The following is a 19,718-nucleotide window of genomic DNA, read 5'->3' on the forward strand; positions in this document are numbered from 1 at the left end:
CACTGAGGCAAAATTTTATACATATACATACACATATACATATACATATATACACACACACACATATACACACATATACATATATACACATATACGCCACAGCAAGTTTTTGCCACAATAGTTTTTAGAAAAAACTCCTCACCAACTGCTGATTTGCCATCTACACTGAACTCAAAATTCTCATTTTCAGGGCTTCTCTGTTACTCGGACACATTCATAATACCCGGTTTCTCAAAAACTTACATTTTCAACAGTAGCCTGGGAAATTTTCCCGCTAGTTGGCCCATTTGTGAAAAACACAAACCCCGTGTGGTAGATTGAAAAAATGACCATAAATTCTTTTTCTCCTTGTACCTATGCCCTAGCAATGTCATGCTGTAGTTTCTTCCATCAAGTAGTCTTTTTCTCCACTTGTGGGCTGGCGTTGAGATTTTCTCTTACGGAAATGATACTGTACAAGGTCAGAACCCATGCCTCAGGAGGCTTTGTGTGTTCTTGATTTCACTCTTGGAACCCTGAGTTGCCATGTGAATAAGTCCAAAATATCATGCTAAAGGAAAAGGACAAGTGAGCACCTGGAGATAGGTCTCGTTCATCTGCGCCATCCAAGCTGAATCCATTACAGGCATAACTCAAAGATATTGCAGGTTTGGTTCCAGACCACCTCAATAAAGTGAATAGCACAATAAAGCAAATTAAATAGGTTTTTTTAGTGTCTCAGTGCGTATAAAAGTTACATTTACCCTACACTATCGTCTAATAAAGTCTGCAATAGCATTACGTCTAAAAAACAATGGACACACCTTAATTTTAAAATATTGCAGGGTGCATGGGTGGCTCAGTCAGTTAAGCGTCCAACTCTTGGTTTTGGCTTGGGTCATGACCTCACAGTTCATGAGTTTGAGCCCCACATCGGGCTCCACACTGACAATGTGGAGCCTGCTTGGAATTTTCTCTCCCTGTCTCTCTGCCCCTCCCTCACTTATGCTCTCTCTCTCTCTCTCTCAAAATAAATAAATAAAGTTTAAAAAAATACTTTATTGCTAAAATATGCTAACCATCATCTGAGCTTTCAGCAAGTTGTAATCTTTTTGCTGATGGTCTTTCCTCCATGTTAATGGCTGCTGACTGATCAGGGTGAGGATTGCCAAAGTTTGGGGTGGCTGTGGCAATTTCTTAAAATAAGAGAACAATGAAGTTTGCCACATCAATTGACTCTTCCTTTCACTTGAACACTTCATTGCCATTGTAGAGTTATTAATTGGCTTAATTTCAATATTGTGTCTCAGGAAACAGGGAGGTCCACAAAGAGGGAGAAAGACAGGGGAATGGCTGGTTGGTGAAGCAGTTAGAACACAGACAATATTTTATCAATTAGGTTCATCCTTATTATATGGGTGCGGTTCATGGCACCCCAAAACAATTACAATAGTAACATCAAAGATCACTGATCACAGATCACCGTAACAAGCATAATGATGAAAAAATTTGAAATATTGCAAGGATTCCCAAAATGTGACAGAGAGACACAAAGGGAGTAAAAGCTGTTAGACAAATGGCACCAAGAGACCTGCTTGACCGAGGGGTGACACAAACCTTCAATTTGTAAAAAACGCAATATTTGCAAAGTACAATAAAACGAGGTGTGCCTACATAAGCCAGTCAACCCAGACAAACCACCAGCTGACCAGATGCAAGAGTAAACCCAGCCAAGACTAACCAAGCCCACCCTAGACTAGCTCTTCCCAGCTGAGCTCGCCCAAATTAAAGAATAACCTACGGGAGCATGAGCTAAATAAATAGCTATGATGCTATATGAAACCACAACATCACCTACAGTGCACTATAGCCATAAATAATTAACTTGAATCTAATCAAGTCTTTAGAAATAATTTCCAGTTTACAGGAAATAGACGGGATTAAAAAAAAAACAAAAAACAAGCTGACTTCTGTTTGGTGATGAGGCAGGTATAAACAAATAAGCATACACTTATGCTCACTCTACACACATATTAATTTACACTGTTATTTTAGTGTTTTAAGTTGCAGAATGTCCTGAGAACCTTGGGTACACATTTTCCCAGCAGTTCTCCTTACTGTGCCTAAAACGTAAATTAGTCTTTAAAAAAAAAAAATAGAAATCAAATCATTGTCCCAGCAATGTTCTGTGTTCTGTAAACAGAAGACATAAGGTTGCATTTCAGGGATCCTGAGGAATGCTGAAGTCTAGCCACTTTAGAACCTATGATGAAGAGGGGCAACTGGGTGGCTCAGTCGGTTAAGCATCCAACTCGATTTCAGCTCAGGTCATGATCTCACAATCTCATTGTTTGTAGGCTTGAGCCTCAAGTCGGGCTCGGGCTGACAGAGTGGAGGCTGCTTGGGATTCTCTCTCTCCTCTCTCTCTGCCCCTCTCCCAGCTTGTGCTCTCTCTCTCTCTCAAAATAAAAAAACATTAAAGAAAAAAAAAAAGCAGCTGTGATGAAGATTTATCTATATGCAGTCTGTGAATTGATCACTTTTCAGTTAAAAATTTTTAGGGCCATTTTAACAGTCTCTGAAACCCAGCCATACAGTCTCTATAACACACAGAGTCAGGGAAAGCCATCAGAAGGGCCATTTTTTATCTCAAATTTTCTATTCCCATTGACATAAAGAAGGATTATGATCAACTTCTCTAAGAGGCTGGTAATAAATCAGCCTTGGGGGTTTGAACTAGAAATGCATAAATATGACAGAGGTTTGGGTTCATCTGGTGTCAAGAACAGTTTGGTGCTTTGAAATTCTTTTTAATATTACATATGTTAAAAACCAAAAACCTATTTTCTGAAGGCTTTTCTCCTTCATTTCTAAATCCAAGTGTATCATCAAGGAAAATGGAATCCATGTGCTGTTGAATGAATGCATTTACACTCCATTCATTACAGTGCAATGACACTGTGTAACACTGACATTCCCTTTTGTAGGAGTGACTTCCAAGTTCATATGATTCTGAGGCTAAAATTTTAGAGAACTTTCTTCTCCCAGCCCTCAAAGAGTCCCAGCATTTGTAAACCACACTCATGACTCCTCACTGGAACACCAAGTTTTTAAGAGTTTTTGTCCAAATTTAAAATATTCACATGATGGAAAGATTTCTAGATTGGTTAAACAAGTCATTCTCCTTCCTTCCTTTGTCCTTGATTCTAACTGCTCTGGATAAAGAGGATGAGATGGTTTCTTTATGAAGCAGCAGTCAGTGCAATCTTACTGCTGAATTCCAAAGTAAGGAAAGAAAAGGCACACAGTCTGAGTGGAAGGTGCTCCCAGACTCTTCACAAAGCCCTTTTCAAAATATCATCTTCCAGTAATACCGCATCCTCAGACAGCAGATGAGGAACTGATAATGCCACAGCTGGGGGGGGGGGGGGCGGGGGGGAATGCTAATGTGAACTCAGGTGAATATTTTTACCTCCCTGGGCTTCCAGTGACTTCTCTGGAAAATGGCAGGCTACCCCTACCCCAAAAGGTGTTCTGTGAGCATTTCCTCAATACCACCAGTTTCCCCAGGGTAAGTGTTGCAGTTACTATGACTGCATAACAAAGTTCTCCAAGTGTAAAAGTGTAGAACAATCATTTTATCTTTTTCATAGATTCTGAAGTTCAGGCATTCAGACAGTGCTTGACTGGACAGTTCTCACTTGGGGGTGGCAGTCTGCATTGTGGCAGTCTCACGGTAACTGTACTTCTTACATAGCAGGTCAAAGCTCCAAATAAATGCAAGTACCCCAGCAACAAAGGTCGAATCTGTGTGGCTTTTTATGACCTAACTTTGAAAGTCACGTAAGATCACTTTTATCATATCCTGCTGGTCAAAGCAGTCCCAAGCTTGCCTATATTCATGAAAAAAAAGCCATAGATCCCCATCTCTGAATGGGAAGCATGTCAAGAATTTGAGGATGAGATTCTAAAACCACCACCACAATGACAGATACTCACACAGAGAGAAGCAGACACTATTGCTGCCCTGCCCGTGTCCGAGTTCACCTATAACTACCGAGGACAGTTCCTGTGATTGCCGACAACGACTCACTTCAGGGGCCCAGGCCTCTGTTTCTCAGCCTGAGGGCTTTCTCTGTAATGTGGGAAGAGCTCGGCCCTCAGCGGCAACCAATAACAGAATCAGTGGATAATACTCAACCTCCTCAGCCCTTGGCAGGACAGTTCTGAGGCATGTCAGAGTGGTGCCCAACATGACAAAGCGCCACTTGGCCTCAGCAGCAGCCAGCTCATTAACACCTCCTGTACTGGCTTTTCTCCCTTCTCTCTCCAGCTCTTCCTCCCTCACCTCTGCTTCCTCGTGTCCAGCACCCAACTTCCTGTCCTCCAGTCTGCTTTTGGGAGGACCCAAACTAAAACACCCATTATATGTGTCCTGATGAGAGAAAAGTTGAGAACTGTTGCAGCAGATGACCTCCCCAGTCTAAATTCCTGCTATTGTTCATAAGCGTGGGTAACTGGCAAGGTCTATGATTGCCCTGAGTGCTCAAAGAAGTCGTAGGGTAAAGCCAAAACTGCCCCAGTAACTGGGTAGGTAACTTTCATAAGTGAATCCTACTTTCCAAATAAAGTACTTCCTATAGCAAAAAAGGAGGTCCCTCTTTGGTCCCTTACAAGTAGCCATAAAAATCAGTACTGAATGATGGCTTACGGCCTGAAAAGAAATTAAACAAGACTGAAAATAAATACATCCCAGTAAAATCTAAACTTTCATAGCTAGCAAACTTCGGGTAATTGCAATTCCTGTAGGCAAGGGGAAGTTTTATTTTATTGAGGAGTTTTCCTTTATTCTTTAACTTCTCAATCATGCCTCCTGGAAGTATACTACAACCCAGGCCCAAGGTATGCTCTCATATTAGCTTATCAGATGAATCAGTCTTCCCTTGGCTCTCAAGATCTTTTATAATTAGTTTTGCAACAAATGCATACAGTGGCTATGGGCAAAGCTCAGAGGAATGAGAAAACTCATTTAGAACAGTTGCCAGAGTTCCAGTGTTTTCTCAAGCTTAGCCAGTTAATTCTACTTCTGGGCGTAACCAAGAATGGGTCCCCAGATCTGCCAGGCTTTTTCTTCAAGTTGGAAATGCCTCGAGAACCAGTCTTCAGTTTCTTTGGAGTGGTCTTTGGATGTCCCACCTGAAGGAAAGAAGGGTAGTCCCAGAAATGACAGAAATCTATCATTTGTCAAACACTGTATTAAAGTGGGAGTTTAACTACATATATGCCCACCATCCCCAAACCTTCTTAACTCCCATAGTTTGTCACCAACAAAGGTAGCAAAACTGCATGGGACACAGCAATGCGGTTGTTTTCTTGAAAAAACTCCAGAGACCAAATTATACAATTTCTAACACTGGGCTATTCAGGGGCCTGGTAAACACAGAAACCACAAGAGGGGAGGGAAGGGAAAAGAAGTGGGGGCAGGATGTCTGCTCTAATTCCGTATTCACTCTGCTGTGCTCTGTTTTACAACAATGTCAGCTCTATGGAATAAAACCAAACGTGGTTTCTGTGTCTTTAAGGCCCAGGCAACTTGGGCAATGGGTAGGTTGCCATAGCAACTTGTAATTCTACTGTCTACTAAATTGAAAAGCAACAATAGAAAATCCCTAGCAAATAAAGTGGGATACCTCTCAATGATAATTATCTGTTTATCACAGTCTGGTTTTGAGTTCTTAAAACTACAAACACCTAGAATCCTCTGCTATATTTGATTGAAGCGGGGCTAACATTTTCTTTTCTTTTCAAAAGCTCTCAGGCAGAAGAGAAGAAAACAAACAAGTTTCTGAGAGAGTTTAGATGTCAGCCTCATCTATGGGCCCAGAGGAATGCTTCCACTATGCATATACACACATACAAAAGGAGAAAGCAGGATTAAGCAACTCAAAAATCTATAGCAACATGAGGTAGTAAAACCTCAGCCAGTCTTACATCAGACTTCCTTGAAAAAAGGCCTGAGACCATAAGCATGGAGATGTGTGCTTTGCAGATACACACACACAAAAGTGTTTTAAGATTATAACCCCAATAAAACATCAAAAAGCTCTTCCATCCACAGCCAATTAATTTAAATTTATTGAAAGATTGTTGGGCATCGTGTAAGACACTAAAGCTACAAAAACAAGGAAGACCCAGTCTCTGACCTCTATAAGCTCACAACTGGGGAATGGGGAGAAAGACACATAAATTATATGGCCAGTTTTCCCAAGTGTTACAGACTGAATTGTATCCTCCAAAGAATCCATATGTTTTAGTCCTAACACGCAGTACCTCAGAATGTAACCATATTTGGAGATATGGTCTTTAAAGAGGTCACTAAATTAAACCAAGGTCATTACGGTCAGTCCTAATCCAATCAGCCCGGTGTCCTTATAAGAAGAGGAAATTTGGACACAGACACGTACAGAGGGAACATGATGAGAAGACACAGGGAGAACACAGCCATCTACAAGTCAAGGAGAGAAGCCCGGAACAGAGCTTTCTGTCGTGGCCCTCAGAAGGACGCAACCCTGCCAACGCTTTGATCTCAGACTTCCAGCCTCCAGAACTGTGAGAAGTAAATTTCTGTTGCCTGCCACCTAGTCTGTGGTACTTTGTTCCGGCCGCCCTGGCAAATGATTACCCGAAGCTCTATTCTTCTGGAGTAGTGGTTCTCGATCTTTCAGCTGCATCAGAGTCACCTGGAGGACTTATTAAAACACTACTGGGCCCCACCTCCAGAATTTCTGATCCAGGAGGTGTGGGGAGGGACCCTAGAATCTGCGTTTCTAGTAAGTTCTCAGGTGATGTTGTTGCTGCTGGTCTGAGCACTACCTCTTGAGAAATACTGTTCTAGGGGGTACAAATTGAAGATAGAGGCTGCATATCTGACCCTAACAGACTCAAGTGAAGAGGCCTTTCTCCTTCCTTCCTGAATCTAAAATGGAAAGGATTCCAACCTGAGCTTCACACCCAGGTGCATCACAGGTGAGGTGCCCAGCGGTTACAAAATGACAAAAGTTGCGTCTTATGAAAATCCTGAACTTCAAGACACAGAAGCCCCGTCCACTACTAAAACATAGCCCATGAATGAGTACTGGGCTCCGAAAAATTAGATATCCAATTCTCCCTTCAATGAGAAGTTAGACAGGTATATAAAGGATAGGGGGGTTCTCTCCCATCCAGGCAAAGGCAGAAGATTGGGGAGAGTGGACAAAAGTATTTCCCTCTCTTCCCCACCCTACACTATTGGCCCCCTGCCCTAAAGTCACACTTTAGAAGTTCCAAACCTAAAGCTGCGCCCCTCTCCTCAGGCCAAATATGCCCAGAATCTATACCCTGTTCCAGACATTGCCCCAGTACCTGAACTCCCTGCCCAATGACCCTGGGCCTGCTTCCATGCCTGCACAAGGCTCTTTCCTCGGTTCTCCCACAGCCAGACCACATTGCCAGCATGCACAGAATGTGGCCCAAGGGATGGTAAAAGAGAAGGGGTGAACAGAGCTTGGACCAAAGAGCTGGAGTGTCCACGAGCTTGTGTGAAAGGTTCAGCAGGGCACTGATACTTGGGGTGGAAAGAACCCTAGTCTGTGGTATTTACTGAGTTCCATAGTATTAATATTCCCACTGTGGCCAACTTCAAGATACCAATATGAAGTCAACTGGCTCACAAAATTCCTGGAGGGGGAGGGAAGTCCTTCATACTATGGGACAAAAGCAGGAGTGGGAAAAGAACAAGGGCAAGCTGGTGGTCTTCATTTGTATTCTTGCCCTGGCCCTGCATATATTAAAGGTAAGCCAATCCCTGTATCAACCAAGATTTGCTCTGATCACCACTGAGAGTGGCCATCAATGCTGAGCTCACAAAGAAGGACCCATTCTCCCTAACATATTCCATTCAGAAGATAATATTGTTGGTTGCCTACCCAAAAGCCATTCCCCAACCACTTGTTCTTTCTGGAAGAGCCTGCTGCTCTCTACAAAGGCTGGAAAATGGTATATACTCGCTTTCCAAGCTCCCTTGTAGCATGAGACATAATCTGGCCAATGGGAGCTCAGAGGTGAAGTTTGTTAGGGCCACCAGAGAAAGGTTTCTCCCTAATAAACAAAACGAAGGTCTGTCTTCTTCTCTGGACACAGTCCTTCTATGATGCGTAACAGTGGCACCACCTTGCAACCATAAGAGAAAACATTATGCACAAGATGACAAAGAAGGATCAGAAGCGACTGGGTTGGGTTTTTTTTTTTTTTATTAAATTGTGGTAAAATCCATATAACATAGAATTTACCAGCTGAACTATTTTTAAGTGTACCAAGTTCAGTAGTGTTTAAGTACAATCACATTATTGTGCAACGAATCTCCAGAACTTTTTCATCTTGCAAAACTAAAACTCTGAAACACACCCCCCCACCACTCCCCTGCCATCCCCAAGAAAGTACCACTCTATTTTCAATGAATGTGACTACTCTAGGTACTTCATATAAGTGGAATCATACAGTATTTGCCTTTTTGTGACTGGCTTATTTCACTTAGCACAAGGTTCATCCATGTTGTAGCAGGTGTCAGAAGTTCCTTCCTTTTTAAGTTTGAATAATATCCCATTGTATGTATCAACCACACGCTTTGCATCCATCAGTGGACTCCAAATGTTGCTTCCAACATTTGGCTATTATGAAAATACTGCTATAACATGGATGTACAGATTTCTCTTCAAGACCCTGTTTTCAATTCTTTTTTTTTTTTTTAATTTTTTTTTCAACGTTTTTTATTTATTTTTGGGACAGAGAGAGACAGAGCATGAATGGGGGAGGGGCAGAGAGAGAGGGAGACACAGAATCGGAAACAGGCTCCAGGCTCCGAGCCATCAGCCCAGAGCCTGACGCGGGGCTCGAACTCACGGACCACGAGATCGTGACCTGGCTGAAGTCGGACGCTTAACCGACTGCGCCACCCAGGCGCCCCTCAATTCTTTTGGGTATATACCCAGAAGTGGAATTGCTGGATTATATGGTAATTTGAATTTTAATTTTTTTAAGGAAGCACCATACTGTTTTCCACAAAACTGCCATTTCACATTCCCACCACAAGTGCACAATTATCTCAATTTTCCCACATCTTCACCAACACTTGTTACTTTCTTTTGTGGTTCATTCAATAATGGCCAATCTAATGGGTATGAGGCGAGCTCCTGGGTTCTTAATAGCATTTGGAGCTACTGAACAAGCCTGGAATTGCCCTGCTCCTAGAGGTTGTATGCAGGAAATAAGTAATAAGTATTCTTACTGTTAAACTCCCTTTTAACTAGCTCTTAAGCTTCTTCTAACTGATGAGCTGCTTTTTCTGTAACACCTCAAGCAGAAAGGATTAAGATTTAATTCTCTGTTTCTCATGATTTACATTATACTCTGCTTCTTCAGCTCTTGGAACCCAACACAAATTCTACCCCAGGGTCAAGTCACGCTATAGTGCAAGAGCAAATACAAAGGAGTATTCCTTTTTTTTTTTTTTTTTTTTTTTTTTTAATTAATTTATTTTTTTTTAATATATGAAATTTACTGTCAAATTGGTTTCCATACAACACCCAGTGCTCATCCCAAAAGGTGCCCTCCTCAATACCCATCACCCACCCTGCCCTCCCTCCCACCCCCCATCAACCCTCAGTTTGTTCTCAGTTTTTAACAGTCTCTTATGCTTTGGCTCTCTCCCACTCTAACCTCTTTTTTTTTTTTTTTCCCTTCCCCTCCCCCATGGGTTTCTGTTACGTTTCTCAGGATCCACATAAGAGTGAAACCATATGGTATCTGTCTTTCTCTGTATGGCTTATTTCACTTAGCATCACACTCTCCAGTTCCATCCATGTTGCTACAAAAGGCCATATTTCATTTTTTCTCATTGCCACGTAATATTCCATTGTGTATATAAACCACAATTTCTTTATCCATTCATCAGTTGATGGACATTTAGGCTCTTTCCATAATTTGGCTATTGTTGAGAGTGCTGCTATAAACATTGGGGTACAAGTGCCCCTATGCATCAGTACTCCTGTATCCCTTGGATAAATTCCTAGCAGTGCTATTGCTGGGTCATAGGGTAGGTCTATTTTTAATTTTCTGAGGAACCTCCACACTGCTTTCCAGAGCGGCTGCACCAATTTGCATTCCCACCAACAGTGCAAGAGGGTTCCCATTTCTCCACATCCTCTCCAGCATCTATAGTCTCCTGATTTCTTCATTTTGGCCACTCTGACTGGCGTGAGGTGGTATCTGAGTGTGGTTTTGATTTGTATTTCCCTGATGAGGAGCGACGTTGAACATCTTTTCATGTGCCTGTTGGCCATCCGGATGTCTTCTTTAGAGAAGTGTCTATTCATGTTTTCTGCCCATTTCTTCACTGGGTTATTTGTTTTTCGGGTGTGGAGTTTGATGAGCTCTTTATAGATTTTGGATACTAGCCCTTTGTCCGATGTGTCATTTGCAAATATCTTTTCCCATTCCGTTGGTTGCCTTTTAGTTTTGTTGGTTGTTTCCTTTGCTGTGCAGAAGCTTTTTATCTTCATAAGGTCCCAGTAATTCACTTTTGCTTTTAATTCCCTTGCCTTTGGGGATGTGCCGAGTAAGAGATTGCTACGGCCGAGGTCAGAGAGGTCTTTTCCTGCTTTCTCCTCTAAGGTTTTGATGGTTTCCTGTCTCACATTCAGGTCCTTTATCCATTTTGAGTTTATTTTTGTGAATGGTGTGAGAAAGTGGTCTAGTTTCAACCTTCTGCATGTTGCTGTCCAGTTCTCCCAGCACCATTTGTTAAAGAGACTGTCTTTTTTCCATTGGATGTTCTTTCCTGCTTTGTCAAAAATGAGTTGGCCATACGTTTGTGGGTCTAGTTCTGGGGTTTCTATTCGATTCCATTGGTCTATGTGTCTGTTTTTATGCCAATACCATGCTGTCTTGATGATTACAGCTTTGTAGTAGAGGCTAAAGTCTGGGATTGTGATGCCTCCTGCTTTGGTCTTCTTCTTCAAAATTACTTTGGCTATTTGGGGCCTTTTGTGGTTCCATATGAATTTTAGGATGGCTTGTTCTAGTTTCAAGAAGAATGCTGGTGCAATTTTGATTGGGATTGCATTGAATGTGTAAATAGCTTTGGGTAGTATTGACATTTTGACAATATTTATTCTTCCAATCCATGAGCAGGGAATGTCTTTCCATTTCTTTATATCTTCTTCAATTACCTGCATAAGCTTTCTATAGTTTTCAGCATACAGATCTTTTACATCTTTGGTTAGATTTATTCCTAGGTATTTTATGCTTCTTGGTGCAATTGTGAATGGGATCAGTTTCTTTATTTGTCTTTCTGTGGCTTCATTGTTAGTGTATAAGAATGCAACTGATTTCTGTACATTGATTTTGTATCCTGCAACTTTGCTGAATTCATGTATCAGTTCTAGCAGACTTTTGGTGGAGTCTATCGGATTTTCCATGTATAATATCATGTCATCTGCAAAAAGCGAAAGCTTGACTTCATCTTTGCCAATTTGGATGCCTTTGATTTCTTTTTGTTGTCTGATTGCTGATGCTAGAACTTCCAGCACTATATTAAACAACAGCGGTGAGAGTGGGCATCCCTGTCGTGTTCCTGATCTCAGGGAAAAAGCTCTCAGTTTTTCCCCATTGAGGATGATGTTAGCTGTGGGCTTTTCATAAATGGCTTTTATGATCTTTAAGTATGTTCCTTCTATCCCGACTTTCTCAAGGGTTTTTATTAAGAAAGGGTGCTGGATTTTGTCAAAGGCCTTTTCTGCATCGATTGACAGGATCATATGGTTCTTCTCTTTTTTTTTGTTAATGTGATGTATCACGTTGATCGATTTGCGAATGTTGAACCAGCCCTGCATCCCAGGAATGAATCCCACTTGATCATGGTGAATAATCCTTTTTATATGCTGTTGAATTCGATTTGCTAGTATCTTATTGAGAATTTTTGCATCCATATTCATCAGGGATATTGGCCTGTAGTTCTCTTTTTTTACTGGGTCTCTGTCTGGTTTAGGAATCAAAGTAATACTGGCTTCATAGAATGAGTCTGGAAGTTTTCCTTCCCTTTCTATTTCTTGGAATAGCTTGAGAAGGATAGGTATTATCTCTGCTTTAAATGTCTGGTAGAACTCCCCTGGGAAGCCATCTGGTCCTGGACTCTTATTTGTTGGGAGATTTTTGATAACCGATTCAATTTCTTCGCTGGTTATGGGTCTGTTCAAGCTTTCTATTTCCTCCTGATTGAGTTTTGGAAGAGTGTGGGTGTTTAGGAATTTGTCCATTTCTTCAAGGTTGTCCAATTTGTTGGCATATAATTTTTCATAGTATTCCCTGATAATTGTTTGTATCTCTGAGGGATTGGTTGTAATCATTCCATTTTCATTCATGATTTTATCTATTTGGGTCATCTCCCTTTTCTTTTTGAGAAGCCTGGCTAGAGGTTTGTCAATTTTGTTTATTTTTTCAAAAAACCAACTCTTGGTTTCGTTGATCTGCTCTACAGTTTTTTTAGATTCTATATTATTTATTTCTGCTCTGATCTTTATGATTTCTCTTCTTCTGCTGGGTTTAGGCTGCCTTTGCTGTTCTGCTTCTATTTCCTTTAGGTGTGCTGTTAGATTTTGTATTTGGGATTTTTCTTGTTTCTTGAGATAGGCCTGGATTGCAATGTATTTTCCTCTCAGGACTGCCTTCGCTGCATCCCAAAGCGTTTGGATTGTTGTATTTTCATTTTCGTTTGTTTCCATATATTTTTTAATTTCTTCTCTAATTGCCTGGTTGACCCACTCATTCGTTAGTAGGGTGTTCTTTAACCTCCATGCTTTTGGAGGTTTTCCAGACTTTTTCCTGTGGTTGATTTCAAGCTTCATAGCATTGTGGTCTGAAAGTATGCATGGTATAATTTCAATTCTTGTAAACTTATGAAGGGCTGTTTTGTGACCCAGTATATGATCTATCTTGGAGAATGTTCCATGTGCACTCGAGAAGAAAGTATATTCTGTTGCTTTGGGATGCAGAGTTCTAAATATATCTGTCAAGTCCATCTGATCCAATGTATCATTCAGGGCCCTTGTTTCTTTATTGACTGTGTGTCTAGATGATCTATCCATTTCTGTAAGTGGGGTGTTAAAGTCCCCTGCAATGACCACATTCTTATCAATAAGGTTGCTTATGTTTATGAGTAACTGTTTTATATATCTGGGGGCTCCGGTATTTGGCGCATAGACATTTATAATTGTTAGCTCTTCCTGATGGATAGACCCTGTAATTATTATATAATGCCCTTCTTCATCTCTTGTTACAGCCTTTAATTTAAAGTCTAGTTTGTCTGATATAAGTATGGCTACTCCAGCTTTCTTTTGGCTTCCAGTAGCATGATAAATAGTTCTCCATCCCCTCACTCTCAATCTAAAGGTGTCCTCAGATCTCAAATGAGTCTCTTGTAGACAGCAAATAGATGGGTCTTGTTTTTTTATCCATTCTGATACCCTATGTCTTTTGGTTGGTGCATTTAATCCAGTTACATTCAGTGTTATTATAGAAAGATACGGGTTTAGAGTCATTGTGATGTCTGTATGTTTTATGCTTGTAGTGATGTCTCTGGTACTTTGTCTCACAGGATCCCCCTTAGGATCTCTTGTAGGGCTGGTTTCGTGGTGACAAATTCCTTCAGTTTTTGTTTGTTTGGGAAGACCTTTATCTCTCCTTCTATTCTAAATGACAGACTTGCTGGATAAAGGATTCTCGGCTGCATATTTTTTCTGTTTAGCACACTGAAGATATCGTGCCAAGCCTTTCTGGCCTGCCAAGTTTCAAAAGAGAGATCAGTCACGAGTCTTAAAGGTCTCCCTTTATATGTGAGGGCACGTTTATCCCTTGCTGCTTTCAGAATTTTCTCTTTATCCTTGTATTTTGCCAGTTTCACTATGATATGTCGTGCAGAAGATCGATTCAAGTTACGTCTGAAGGGAGTTCTCTGTGCCTCTTGGATTTCAATGCCTTTTTCCTTCCCCAGTTCAGGGAAGTTCTCAGCTATAATTTCTTCAAGTACCCCTTCAGCACCTTTCCCTCTCTCTTCCTCCTCTGGGATACCAATTACGCGTATATTATTTCTTTTTAGTGTATCACTTAGTTCTCTAATTTTCCCCTCATACTCCTGGATTTTTTTATCTCTCTTTCTTTCAGCTTCCTCTTTCTCCATAACTTTATCTTCTAGTTCACCTATTCTCTCCTCTGCCTCTTCAATCCGAGCCGTCGTGGTTTCCATTTTGTTTTGCATTTCGTTTAAAGCGTTTTTCAGCTCCTCGTGACTGTGCCTTAGTCCCTTGATCTCTGTAGCAAGAGATTCTCTGCTGTCCTGTATACTGTTTTCAAGCCCAGCGATTAATTTTATGACTATTATTCTAAATTCACTTTCTGTTATATTATTTAAATCCTTTTTGATCAGTTCATTAGCTGTTGTTATTTCCTGGAGATTCTTCTGAGGGGAATTCTTCCGTTTGGTCATTTTGGATAGTCCCTGGAGCGGTGAGGACCTGCAGGGCACTTCCCCCGTGCTGTGGTGTATAACTGGAGTTGGTGGGCGGGGCCGCAGTCCGACCTGATGTCTGCCCCCAGCCCACCGCTGGGGCCACAGTCAGACTGGTGTGTGCCTTCTCTTCCCCTCTCCTAGGGGCGGGATTCACTGTGGGGTGGTGTGGCCCGTCTGGTCTACTTGCACACTGCCAGGCTTGTGGTGCTGGGGAGCTGGCGTATTAGCTGGGGTGGTTAGGCAAGGTGCACGGGGGCGGGAGGGGCAGGCTTAGCTCGCTTCTCCTTAGGTGATCCACTTCAGGAGGCGCCCTGTGGCAGCGGGAGGGAGTCAGATCCACTGCCGGAGGTTTGGCTCCGCAGAAGCACAGAGTTGGGTGTTTGCGCGGAGCGAGCAAGTTCTCTGGCAGGAACTGGTTCTCTTTGGGATTTTGGCTGGGGGATGGGCGGGGGAGATGGTGCTGGCGAGCGCCTTTGTTCCCCGCCAAGCTGAGCTCTGCCGTCCGGGGGCTCAGCAGCTCTCCCTCCCTTTGTCCTCCAGCCTTCCCGCTTTCTGAGCAGAGCTGTTAACTTATGACCTCCCAGACGCTAAGTCGCGCTTGCTGTCGGAACACAGTCCGTCCGGCCCCTCCGCTTTTGCCAGCCCGACTCGGGGGCTCTGCTTGGCCGGCGAGCCGCCCCTCCGCCCCGGCTCCCTCCCGCCAGTCCGTGGAGGGCGCACCGCCTCGCCGCCCTTCCTACCCTCTTCCGTGGGCCTCTCGTCTGCGCTTGGCTCCGGAGACTCCGTTCTGCTAATCCTCTGGCGGTTTTCTGGGTTATTTAGGCAGGTATAGGTGGAATCTAAGTGATCAGCAGGACGCGCGGTGAGCCCAGCGTCCTCCTACGCCGCCATCTTCCGGAACTCAATCACAAAGGAGTATTCCTAACAGCTTTACTCATAATAACCCAAAACTGGAAAGAACCCAGAAACCCACTGATAGGATAAACTGTGGTACATCCATACAAAGGAATACTATTCAGCAATAAAAAGAATAAAATCATGACATATAAATCTCAAACACACTATGCTGAGTGATGAAGCCTTATTATATAAGAGTACATATGGCAATGACACCATTTATATAAAGTTATAGAATACGTTAGGGGTGCCTGGGTGGCTCAGTGGGTTGAGCATCCAACTTGAGCTCAGGTCACGATCTCGCAGTCCCTGAGTTCAAGCCCCACATCGGGCTCTGTGCTGACAGCTTCTGATTCTGTGTCTCCCTCTCTCTCTGCCCCTCCCCCACTCATGCTCGCTCACTCTCTCTCACTCCCTCTCTCTCTCAAAAATAAAAATAAACATTTAAAAAAAGTTATAGAATAGGTTAATCTAACCTACAGTGGAAAAAAATCAAAACAATAACTATTGTCTCTGAGGGGTGGGAACTGCCTAGAAAGGGGCATGGGGGAACCTTCTGAGATGATGCTAATTTTCTATATCTCCAGAGAGGTTTTGGGTTACACAGTGAGAATGCATTTGTGCAAATAAAGTGGCAGATATACCCTAAAGACTTGTGCATTTCATTGTCTATAAATTGTATATCAAAAAAAAAAAAAAAACTATAAGTCAATATTTAATTCTACTAAATAATATACAAGATGAAAAATTTAGGGGGAAGTTTATTGAGGACTTTAATTTACTTTGAAATGCATTTTAAGAAATCCCAAGATGGATTGATGGATGGAAGGATAGATAGCTCTGTAATTCACAAGTACAATAAAATGTGAAAGATGAAATATAGGTGGCAGGTGTTTGGGTGTTCACTATAAAATTTTGATTTTTCCAGCTAAGAGTGTTGGAAAGTGACAATAAGTTGAAGTTCTGGTTTTCTATGGTGAACATTTTCCTGACTACCTTGAGGGCTGGAATAAAATTAAGAGGATCTAGGGGAAGAGACAGAATCATCAACTACAAAAAAAACTTTATACTCTTTCAGACTTGAACTACAAAGACTTACATTTTTGTTGTGATCAAAAACTGGGAAGTGCTGCGATGCAGGAAAGGTCTCAGCTTGAATAGAAACTTTCACCTAAAAACTCAGGACCTACTAGAGCGCAGCCACTGGGCCAGGGGGTTTCTGGCGTTCCTTGTGCTTTGTGCTTTTCTCCAGTTTCAGTTGCCCTTTCCACTGGGCATTGGGAACCCTAGGGGATATGAAATTCCTCGACACTCACCCCCGCCTTCCCCCAGCACACTTCCTGTTCCTGACATTGAGAGATGACTCTGAGCTAAGGGTATTGTGACCACTGAGCACTGAGGAAGGCATGAGGGAGCAAGGAGTCACACAAGGACCATGGACAGATGGCCAGCAGGGTGCAATGTCACATCAGGTTAAGACAAGTGTGATCTGTCAATCTTTAGCTACAGGAACCATGTTTCTGTGTCTCTGCTCTCCCCTCCCCTCCCCCCACACGCAATTAATTTTTCACCCTCTGGCTTTCTTTTCTTTTTTAACTCTCTTGTTTATCGATCATTGTGTCACATTGTATGTTAGCCCTGGGAGGGCACATAGCTAAATTCCCTCACTTTACAGAGGGGAGCTGAACTCAGAAGGTGAACGGATCTTCTCAAGATCACTGAAGAGCAGAACCGCAACCACAAAGGTATCCTCAATCCAGAATAAAGGGTGAGAATATTCAAAACTCAAAGACATGGAATTCCTTGTTATTTTTACTATGAAGGGACATTGACCCGATTATTCCTGTCCTTTGTGATAGATGTACACCTTAAACGATGATAGCATCCACCAGAATACTAAAGACCTTCCTTATACATAGCAGTGTCCCTTAGCTGTAGGGAGAAACATTCCAAGATCCCCAGTGGATGCTTGAAGGCGTGGAAGAACGGAACCCTAGATATATGCCGTGACTTTTCCTGGACATACAAACCGATGACGGAGCTTAATTTATAAATTAGGCGGAGTGAGAGATTAATAACAAAGAACAATACAACAATATACTATAATAAAAGGTATATGAACGTGCTCTCTGAAAACACCTCCCTGCACCGTACTCACCCTTCTCCCCGCGAGGACCGACACACAAAAAGCCACGTGGTGACGTGGCGCGAACGTGGTGGGCGGGCCTTGTGACGTAGCATTGGGCTCCTACCTCCTTCAGGAGGGTCCCTGGCTTCCGGCGGCGGCTGAGGGCGGGTAATTGAAATCACGGGAAGCTAAACTGCGGGTAAGGGAGAACGACCGCATTCTCGTCTGGGGGCTTGGATATGGGATGCCGACGTGGTCATCGTTTGTCGCTTGTTTAGCCTCTCCTGAGGAAGTTACTGGAAATCGGTGTCTGAAGGTCGAGGTCACCACGGTCTTAACTGTCAGAGCAGTCCTCCGCGGAGACAGGCCTACATTGGAAACTGCCACCTCACAGCCCTGAGTGGCCCGTGAGGGACGGCACCCCAGACACTGACCCAGGGAGAACCTCGTCCAGGGCCCTGCTTTCCGCACTCGCTACCCCCCAGGAGACGACTTCCTGCATTTCCTAAGGAAAAACAATGACCTCGCGTCTGCATAGGACTTCACTGTTTGCAGCTCACTGTTGACAGCTCGTTTAGTCTTGCAACCACTTGAAGCAGTTTATGCTTCTTACACGTAAGAGACAAATTCGTGTAGGGGCTGGAGGATAACAGTAAACTCCTATTCTGCATTGAATCCTTGATTCAAGAGCTTCCCCTCCACCCACCCCCAAACCCGTGAACGGAAGCGCTGCATGTATATACAGATCAGAGTAGACTTACTAAAACCGCTCTGCCAAGGAGACCCAGTGCTCCTCTGTTACGCGTGGAACAAACCCTCTGCCCAGACATCTGGGTTTTACATTCCAACTCTTCACTCGGTAGCGGTGTGACCTCGAGCAAATTACTTACACTCTCTGAGCCGTGGTTTCCTTTATCTAGGGAACAATTACTTCTTGGGCGTTAGTAGTGGTAAACATTTAACTACCACTCTGGGGGAAAATACCTTATGAAGGTGTGTGTCTGTATGTATTTATTATTTTTGCTGAATGTATGTATGAATGCCGTGTGTACATATGTAGTATTAATTTTACAACTTATAAAATGTACAACTCTTTACCCTAAGTTCCATATAACCAATTAATCTTTCACAGAATGCATTCCATTATTTTTGCTGAAGTTGCAACTGACAAACAAGTACAGTTCTGACATGAATGGTGAGATTTTTAAGTGTATTCGTGAAACAACAATGAAACAAAAATTAAGTCAGAACTTGATTGGTTTACCAATGATGCGAACAACTTCTTTGCTGAATCAGGTAATAATTTTCAAATACTGGACCATTTTGTCAATTTTCTATTTGCAATGTTTAATGGCTACAGGCATGGGGCACTTGTAAGTGTAATTTGTATTCACTTTCTCCATCACTTTCCTAAATCTAGACAATCAAAAAAAAAAAAAAACAATAAATCAAGCTCTGATTCATAGCATTTGGAGCTTTCCATCGTATAAATAATCCTACCACAGCCAATTTTGAGCTACCAATGTGCCATCACTTAGGCAGTTGGGTAGAGATATGCAGGCACATGCCATTATAAAGTATTGCCGCCATATCCATAAAAATAAAGGTACTGAGCCTCAAAAGCATAAATAACAGTAAAACGTAAAATAATTAGGAAGTGAAGAGTTCTGAGTATTATCTTCTCCAATAAAACTCAATTGCAAGCTTATATAATGGCTGTTTCTAACAACCAGCTCTGTAAATTCCTGGAAGTGTAACAGTGAGACCTCAAGGGACCTTATAAGCTGACCCCAGCACACCATGGCTGGAACAGCATTTGCTGGCAATTACTACTTAAGATGCTATGATTGGTGGCCATTTGCTCCATGTGTGCACAATTTCCACAACACTGTCTGGATTAGTGCCCTGGATTTTCAAGAAACTCATTTTGCATTTGGATTTTTTTTTTTTTTTGCATTTGGATTTTTTAAAAATTCCTGAGACATACATGTTCAGTAAATGTGTTTAAGTAATGAATAACTACACCATCAGTTTATTCCTCAAAAGTCTTGTTGGATAAAACAGCTTAGAAAGAGAGCAGCCTAACTGTAGAGAACAAAAAGACGATCAAGGGAG

General features: G+C 42.3%; 3 long non-coding RNA genes across 3 annotated transcripts in view; 1 reads left to right on the forward strand and 2 right to left on the reverse strand.

The window, feature by feature from the left end:
- LOC131511745 (uncharacterized) overlaps positions 1–17,666 on the reverse strand; it is a 129,322-nt gene extending 111,656 nt beyond the window's left edge. The window contains exon 1 of the long non-coding RNA XR_009261707.1: positions 17,634–17,666. This is a non-coding gene — a long non-coding RNA (uncharacterized LOC131511745). The remainder of the gene's footprint in view (positions 1–17,633) is intronic.
- Positions 4,784–17,154, reverse strand: LOC131511743 (uncharacterized). Its single transcript, XR_009261706.1, has 2 exons — positions 16,575–17,154; positions 4,784–5,175 (listed from the first exon to the last, which is right to left on the reverse strand). It is a non-coding gene; the product is annotated as an uncharacterized LOC131511743 (long non-coding RNA).
- Positions 17,667–18,110: 444 nt separating the features above from the next.
- Positions 18,111–19,547, forward strand: LOC131511742 (uncharacterized). Its single transcript, XR_009261705.1, has 2 exons — positions 18,111–18,218; positions 18,736–19,547. It is a non-coding gene; the product is annotated as an uncharacterized LOC131511742 (long non-coding RNA).
- The last annotated feature ends 171 nt before the right edge of the window (positions 19,548–19,718 follow it).

Source organism: Neofelis nebulosa, chromosome 5 (assembly GCF_028018385.1).
Source record: "Neofelis nebulosa isolate mNeoNeb1 chromosome 5, mNeoNeb1.pri, whole genome shotgun sequence".
NCBI lineage: Eukaryota > Metazoa > Chordata > Mammalia > Carnivora > Felidae > Neofelis > Neofelis nebulosa.